This window comes from Crocuta crocuta, unplaced genomic scaffold (genome assembly GCF_008692635.1).
Source record: "Crocuta crocuta isolate KB4526 unplaced genomic scaffold, BGI_CrCroc_1.0 scaffold248, whole genome shotgun sequence".
Lineage (NCBI taxonomy): Eukaryota > Metazoa > Chordata > Mammalia > Carnivora > Hyaenidae > Crocuta > Crocuta crocuta.
In genome coordinates this window covers 5,114,387-5,123,354 of record NW_027532409.1, presented here as the reverse complement: position 1 = coordinate 5,123,354, position 8,968 = coordinate 5,114,387, and positions in this window count along the sequence as shown.

Here is an 8,968-nt window from a genome sequence, read left to right as displayed (position 1 = left end):
ACAATGGCCTGGCCACAGCCCCCAGCCCTGTCAGCCCTCAGGGCCGCAGCCCCGGGGGTGGGGGTGGGCGCCAAGGGAGAGAGGTGGGTCCTGGGCACTTTAATTTGAAAACTTGCCAGGGGACTGAGGGACATCGGGAGCGGGAGGAAACGACTGGCTTCAAATGAATTAATCCTTGGCTTATAGCTGGCAATTTTCTCCGATTTCATGTCACCGGGCTCTTCTTTCTTCTTCCTCTCTTATTATTTTTTCACTTGGAGGGTGACGCCATCTGCTGCTGTCTTCTCTTGTCACGGTCCTAATTTTTAGTCCGGGATTTGTCTCTGCCTGCCTCTAGGCAAAGCAATGCTCAGCCACTGGCCTTGCTCATGGGGGCGGCCACTCTGGGGGAGCTTGAGAGCCGGGCGTCACCCGTGGGGCTCTGGGGGCCCAGCACTGTCACCTACTTACTGTGGGGCCCTGGGCAAATTGCTCAGCCTCTCCGAGCCTCATTTTCCCCACCTACCCGGAAAATAAAATGCGATAACATATTTAGTACCTAGCAACCACCATGAGAAGTGTCATGACAGCTTCTCATAACATCAAACCCACGCTTTTATGTTACAGCAACCCTATGCTATCATATATATTCAGGAGAAATGAAAGCTGGGGCAGCCGGGTGGCTCAGTCAGTTAAGCGTCTGACTTTGGCTCAGGTCATGATCTCACAGTTCGTGGGTTCGAAACCCGTGTTGGGCTCTGTGCTGACAGCTCGGAGCCTGGAGCCTGCTTCTGATTCTGTGTCTCCCTCTCTCTCTGTCGCTCTCCCACTCTCCCTCGCCGTCTATGAAAAATAAACATTAAAAAATTTTTAAGAGAAATGAAAGCTTATGTCCACCAAAGACCTGTATATAAGCGTTTATAAGGGCTCCACTCGTAATTGCCCCGAACTGGAAACAACCCAAAGGTTCATCAGCCGGCACATGGATACATAAATTGGGCTACATCCGTACACTGGAATACTACTTGGCAAAAAAAAGAAAAAAAAAAAAGAAAGAAAGAAAGAAAGGAAGGAAGAAAGAAAGGGAAAAAGAAACAAACTATTGATATCCACAACAGCATAGATGAATCTCAAAAGCCTTCTGCTACCCGAAGGAAGCAGCATCTTCCTAATCTCAAAAGGTTAAATACCAAACGATTCTTTTTAATAACAGTCTGGAAAAGGCCAAGCTGTAGGCACAGAAATCAAACCAGGGGCTGCCAGGAGCCTAGGATTGGAAGAGGGGATCAGTTGTGAAGGGGCACATGGCAACTTTTTGCGGGTGATGAAAATGTTCTATATCTTGATCGTGGTGATGGTTGTACGCGTCTGTCAAAAGTCATCCCACTGCACACTTTAAAAGGAGAGATCTTATTGCATGGAAATTATACCTTAATAAACCCTTAAACGTGTTAGTCAAGGATCGCCTGGGTGGCTCAGTCAGTTAAGTGCCAGACTTCAGCTCATGATCTCGCAGTTCATGGGTTTGAGCCCTACGTCGGGCTCTGTGCTGACAGCTCAGAGCCTGGAGCCGGCTTCAGATTCTGTGTCTCCCTCTCTCTCTGTCCCTCCCCCCACTTGCACTCTGTCTCTCTCTCTCTCACAAATAAATAAACATTTAAAAAACAATTTTTAAAGTGTTAGCCAATAAAAGTGTTAGCTAACTTAAAATTTCATTTTGCTTATTGAGGTGGGGCACATAAATAACATAAGACACGTTAAAGCACACCAATCTTAAGGTGTCTATCTTGATGATTTTTTACATTTTGCACAATCCCTTCCAGGTCAAGGTATGGTACATCCCCAGCCCTTCAGCTCTGAGACGGCAACCCTCAAGGTTAATTGCTATTTTGACTTCCATTACTACAGGTTCGTTTTGTGAGATTTTTGGATCTCCTATAGATAGAATCATCCAGAATGTACTCTCTTGTGTTTGGCTCCTAGCTAGTTACAGAAGTCATCTCTTAAAAACACAAATCAGATCGTGTCATTTCTTGATTAAAAGCTCTCCATTGTTGGGACGCGCCTGGGTGGCTCAGTCAGTTTCAGCGTCTGACTTCGGCTCAGGTCGTGAACTTGCAGTTCGTGAGTATGAGCCCCATGCTGGGCTCTGTGCTGACACCTTGGAGTGTGGAGCCTGCTTCAGATTCTGCGTCTCCCTCTCTCTCTGCCCCTTGCCTGCTCACACTCTGCCCCCCATCTCTCTCTGTCTCAAAAATAAATAAACATTAAAAAAAAGTTTTTTTAAAGCTCTCTATTGTCTTCTCAATGAGCTTTCAATCAAACCCCAAAGCCTTACCCTGGCCACACAGTGTAGGGTGAACACCACTCCCTGATTGTCCCCTCCAGGCGCACAGCTCACAGTTCAGCTCTTCCCCGCTGTGCCGTCTCTGCCCTCGGGGACTCCTCTGTCGGGGATGTCCTTCTGCAGGCCCAGCTCCATGGCTCCATCCTGTCTTTCCAGCCTCTGCTTTCATGTCACCTCTTCTGAGAGGCCCTCCCCCAAACACCCACCTTCGATGATTTATTGTCTTGGTGCCGGAGGGTCTCCCTATAACCCTCATCATCTCTGTAAGGGTTTGTTTGGGGGCTGGTCCTTGATCCCTGCTTGGTGTGAGACTTCCTGTCGGGGAAGAGCCGGGGCCTGATCTGCCGGAGCCCCAGGGGTCCAGTCCAGTGCTTGGCACACACAGGGAGTTCATACGTGTTGGCAGAGTCAGAGCCTGAACCTCGGTTTCGGGTTTAGCAGCCGGGCTCTCACGCATCTCCTCAGGTACTTCTCGCACTAACTCGGCAAGGACTGTAGGCGTCAGGGGCACCCCCTCCTCTGAAGAACTTGCAAAAGTGGATCTGGTGGCCTACGTCACATAGCAAGTCCCAGCAGAGCTGAGACCTGTCACCTCACCACCTTCCTGTGCCCTTTCCCGCCTCCCCGGGTCAGCTGGGCCTGCTTCTGCCGCTCAACCACTTCTTCTTGCTGCTGTTGCTTTAAAGTGTAAATTAAGCACCATAAAACCAAAGTGGACGGTAGGATGAGTTTTTAGTTATGTACACTGACATGACCCACCCCCTGACTGAGACGTAGGACATTTTCAGCATCTTAAAACCCCCCATAACGGATCCTTCGCCATTAACACTATTCCCCTCTCAGAGGTATCCTAATGGTTATCTTCTCATTTCTATGACCATGGTTGGCCTGCTCTTGAACTTCACGTATATAGACTCCTCACAATGTGCTCTTGTGTCTTCTCTCACTCCACACAATATAGAGAGATCCACCCCCATTGTTGCCCACAGCAGTAGCCTGTTCCTCTCATTGCCATATGCTATTCCATGTCATATACTATTCCGTTGTAGGAATATATCACGAGTTGTTTATCCGTTCTGTAGATAAGCATTTGTGTTGTTTCTAGGTTTTGGCGATTGTGAATAAAGCTTCTAGAACACACCTCTGGTAGATGTAAGCATTCATCTCGTTGGGTGTATATCTGGACACAGAATGGCTGGGTCGCTGAGTAGGCATGTGGCCGGCGCTCCTAGCTGCTGACAAATCGTTTCCCAGAATGGTCATGCCTTGCGCACTGTAGGAAGCTAGCAGCCCCCAGCCTCCAGCCTTCCTGAGATTGGATAATCTCCAATTAGTCTCAAAGCTACTCCTCTGCGGGGCATGGGGACCCTGAGGCACCCTCCTCCATTAGCAGTCACTGCAGGGAGGGGGGGGGTCAAGTTGAGCGGCTGTGCAGACCTTTCTGCTGGGAGGCTGGCCGGCTCGCTGAGCCCAGCAAAGGTTAGGCCGCCTTGCATTTTCCCCTCCAATGATCTCAGCTCTTAGGGGCAATTAGCCGTCAGCGGAGCAGGGAGCTCAGAATGCTAACCAGACTTGGTGTGTTCCAGGGACCATACTCCGCCATCCACCTAGACTGAGATCCTGCCTTGCACATGGGGTGACTGAGTGGGGGTCCAGGAGAGGGAACATTCCTTATTATTGCTGCCCCTGTGCATTTTGTTAGTATTCTGGGTCACTGGACCCTGTTTGGTGGGGAAATGGAAGCAACATGTGATGCCATTCTGCTCTTGAATGCCTCCGGGGACGGAGCACTCATCACCGTTCCTGGCTGCTGCTTGCTTCTCCGGGCAGCTCTGCCCACTGAGTAGTACTTCTGTGTTCATCGTAGTGCTGTTTGTAACAGCCTCAAGTTAAAAATAAGTTAAAAGTCCAAGGGACGCCTGGGTGGCTTAGTTGGTTAAATTTCCAGCTTCAGCTCAGGTCGTGATCTCACAGTTCGTGAGTTAGAGCCCTGCATTGGGCTCTGCATTGACAGTGTGGAGCCTGCTTAGGATTCTCTCTTTCTCTCTCTCTCTCTCTCCCCCTCTCTCCCTGCCCCTCCCCCACTCACTCGCTCTCCCTCAAAATAAATAACTAAACTTTAAAAAAAGTCCATTGGAACGGGACTAAGTAAATTATGTTACACCTAACTAAATATATAATGGATATTCTGAAGCCCTTGTGTGCAGGAATAAGACATTCTGGCATCACAGAACCCTAATAAGACGCCCTGAGAAAGGCACAACATCACTCTTATGTTATTCTTGCCAAAAATTAATACCCTCAACCTAATCATGAAGAGGTATCAGACAAACTCAAATTGATGGACAGTCTACAAATTAAGTGACCGGTAATTTTCAAGTGTCAAGGACATGAAAGACAAGGAAAGACTGAGAAATTATCACAGATTGAAGGAGACCAAGGAGACATGACAAATCTATTCAATGTAGGATCTGGAACAGGAAAAGGACATTATGTAGAGGAAAAACAGGCAATATTTGAATTTGATATAAAGATTACCGTCGACCCTTGAACAACATGGGTGTGAACTGTGTGGGTCCAGTTATATGAGCAGATTTTTTCAATAAATACAGCATAATACTGTAAATGATTTTCTTTTTTTTTAATTTTTAGTGTTTATTCTTTGAGAGACAGACAGAGGGAGATTGACAGAGCACGAGTGGGGGAGGGGCAGAGAGGGAGGGAGACACAGAATCAGAAGCAGGCTCCAGGCTCTGAGCTGTCAGCACAGAGCCCGATGTGGAGCTTGAACCCATGAACCATGAGATCATGACCTGAGCCGAAGTCTGACGCTCAACCAACTGAGCCGCCCAGGCAGCTCTGTAAATGATTTTCTTAATAACATTTTCTTTGCTTTAGCTTTCTTCGTTGCAAGAATTCTGTTATAATACATATAACATACAAAATCTGTATTCATTGACTGTTTATGTTATTGGTAAGGCTTCCACCCAACAGAGGCTCTTAGTACTTAAGTTTGGGAGGAGTCAAAATTATATAAGGACTTTTGACTGTGCAAGGGGGGGTTGGCACCCCTAAACATTCCATCCCCCTTGTTCAATGTGCCAGTGTTCATTTCTGGCCTTCAGTAATTATTCTATGATTATATAACATGTTGACATTAGGGGAAGCTGGCTGAGGAGCACATGTACTATGTTTTGCAACTTCGCTGTACATTTAAGCCTATTTCAGAATAAAAATTAGCAGAAAAGATGATAGTGTAGATCTGAGCCGCTTAACCTTGGCTGTGCCATGAACCGTTTAGGTAAGACCCATGGACACTTTCTCTGAATAATGGTTTTAAATCCATAAAATAAAATGTTGAGGCCTTCCAAGAAAACCATATTAAAATATAGTCATCGAAATATTTTTAAATTTCCGATATAACAATATACATACCCTTTCTTAACATATTCAGCAACAAAACCTTGGGGCAGGTATGATAACCATTGTAATTTCAAAGTAGCGATGAGCATAAACAGTATTTCAAGGTATCTGCAGTAATTATCATTTGATGTGAAAATATCTGTAATCACTGTTGGTGGTGAAGTCACAGCTACTGCAGACACCACCATGGCTTGCTGCTGACAGTCAAGTTGAAGAAAATTTGAAATTTCAGTTAGAGGTTAGTGAAAATAAGAAGGGAATATTTTCCCTATTCAAATTCACAGACCCCCTGAATTCTATTTGTAGTTTGGCAGTATCTATTACATCCCTAATGTGAATGTATATTTATTGAACTGGAAAGAAGCTCATAATATATTGGTAATGGGGAAAAGGAAGGGCATGAAGCAATATGTACAGTAGGATCCCACTTTTGTAAATTAAAAATGTGTGGGTGCATTATGTATTCATTCAACAGGAATTCCATGATCATCTACCTGGAGCTAGACTCTGGGGCTATAGCAATGAAACAGACAGACGAGGTTTTTACCTTCCCAGAGCAGAGGAGCTAGCAGCATTGATGACTTGGCGACAGCATATTAAGTGATTATTTGCTCTTTGTTCTTCTTTTTAAAAAATTTTTTTGTTTTTTATTTATTTCTGAGAGAGAGAGAGAGACAGCGTGAGCAGGGGAGGGTCAGAAAGAGAGGGAGATACAGAATCTGAAACAGGCTCCAGGCTCTGAGCTAGCTGTCAGCACAGAGCCTGACACAGGGGCTCGAACCCAGGGGGGCTGGAACCCAACGGGGCTGGGGCAGGGTTTGAACTGTGAGATCATGACCTGAGCCGGATGCTTAACTGACTGAGCCACCCAGGCGCCCCTGGTCTTTTTTTCTTCTTGCTTATCTGTACTTGCTAATTTTTCTAAGCAAACACATGTTATGGGTGAAATAAAATGTTTTTTTAAAAGAAAGAAGAAGTGGGGCGCCTGGGTGGCTTAGTCGGTTAAGCGTCCGACTTTCGCTTAGGTCATGGTCTCTCGGTTCGTGGGTTCGAGCCCCGCGTCGGGCTCTGTGCTGGCTGCCAGCTCAGAGCCTGGAGCCTGTTTCAGATTCTGTGTCTCCCTCTCTCTCTGACCCTCCCCTGCTCACGCTCTCTCTCTGTCTCCTAGAAATAAATAAAACATTAAAAAAAATAAAAAAATAAAAGGAAGAAGAAGAAATTCATCCCCAGCTGAACCCTGTCGTAGGTAACACATTGCATTATGCCTACATCCGCCTTCTCAGGCTCCACGGAATGTAATCCCACCTCGGTGCCCCACAACCTCTAGGGTTGGGGATCTTCGGGCTGTTCTTTTTCCAGCTGACCTGCCCCAAGTCCTTTGATGATTCCTCACCCCAAATTATCTCATACCTTTTCACCATCACAGAGAGCTTTCTTTGGACCCACCCTGGTTTTTCTACACTTCTTGTACTCCTTGCAAGGAGACTATCTCCTTCTCGACACCATACTTCTATTTATGCAGCCTAAGACAATAATTATTTTTAAAATAGCTTTATTGAGCTCTACCTCGCACGCCGTATGTATTAGTTTTCTACTGCTGCTGCAACAAATTACCACAAATTTAGTGGCTTAAAATAACACAGCTGTATCATCATCTTACACTTCCATAGATCAGAAGCCTGACCCGGATCTCACCGGGCTAAGATCAAGATGTTAGCACGGCTGTGTTCTTTTCTGAAAGTTCCAGGGGAGAATCTATTTCTTTCCATTTTGCAGCCTCTGGAGCCTACCTGCATTCCTTGGCTCCTGGCTCTCTTCTTCCATTTTCAAAGCAAGCAACATCCGGCCAGTCCTTACAACAATGTTTTTGTTCTCTCCTCAGATTCCCTCTTCCAATTTCTTTTTTTTTTTTAATGTTTATTTATTTCTAGGAGACAGAGAGAGAGACAGCGTGAGCAGGGGAGGGTCTGAGAGAGAGGGAGTCACAGACTGAAACAGGCTCCAGGCTCCGAGCTGGCAGTCAGCACAGAGCCCGACGCGGGGCTCGAACCCACGAACCGTGAGATCATGACCTAAGTGAAAGTTGGACGCTTAACCAACTAAGCCACCCAGGCACCCCTCCCTCTTCCAATTTCTAAGGTTTCTAGTGATTACCTTGTGCCCAGTGGACCTCCCTTATTTTATTTTATTTTTTTATTTTNATGGACACTTAGGCTCTTTCCATGTTTTAGCTATTGTGGAGAGTGCTGCTATGAACATTGGGACCTCCCTTATTTTAAAGTCAGCTGATCAACAGTCTAAATTTTACCTGCAATCTTAACTCTTCTCTGCCATGTAATCTAATACAGTCACGAGTTCTGAAATTAGGAACAGACACCTTTGAGGAGCCCTTCTTCTGCCCATCACACCATACAGTTCATTATTTAAAGTGTACCACGTGATGGTTTTGAGTTTATTCACATGGTTGTGGAAACCAACACCACAATCAATTTCAGAGCATTTTCAGCACCCCACAAAGAAAAACTGTACCTACTAGCGGTCACTCCCATTTTTTCCCAATGCCACACAAGCCCTGCCCCAACCCTGACCTAGGCAACTGTTAGTTTACTTTCTGTCCCTATAGATTTGCCTGTTCTGAACCCTTCATATAAAGGGAATCATACAATATTCAGTCCTTTGAGACTGGCTTCTTTCACTTATAATACTATAGCATATATCAACATTTTCTTCCTTTTTATTGCCTAATTATAACCCATTACATACATATACCACATTTTATTTATCCATTTAATTGATGGACATATGGGTTATTTCCATTTTTTGCCTATTATGAATAATGCTTCTATAAACATTTGTGAGCAGGTTTTTGTGTAAACATATGTTTTCATTTCTTTTAGCTATACACATTGGATTAGAATCACTGGGTCCTATGGTAACTTTGTGTTTAACATTTTGAGGAACCATCAGATTGTTTTCCAAAAGCAGCTGCACCATTTTACATTCTCACCAGCAAGGTGTGAGGATTCCAATTTTGCCACATCCTCACCGACACTTGTTATTATCTACCTTTAAAATTTTTTTCAGTTTATTTATTTTTGAGAGAAAGAGAGAGAGGCAAGGAGGGGCAGAGAGAGAATCCCAAACAGGCTCCACAATGCCAGCCTGATGTGGAGCCTGAACTCATGAACTGTGAAATCGTGACCTGAGCCCAAATCAAGA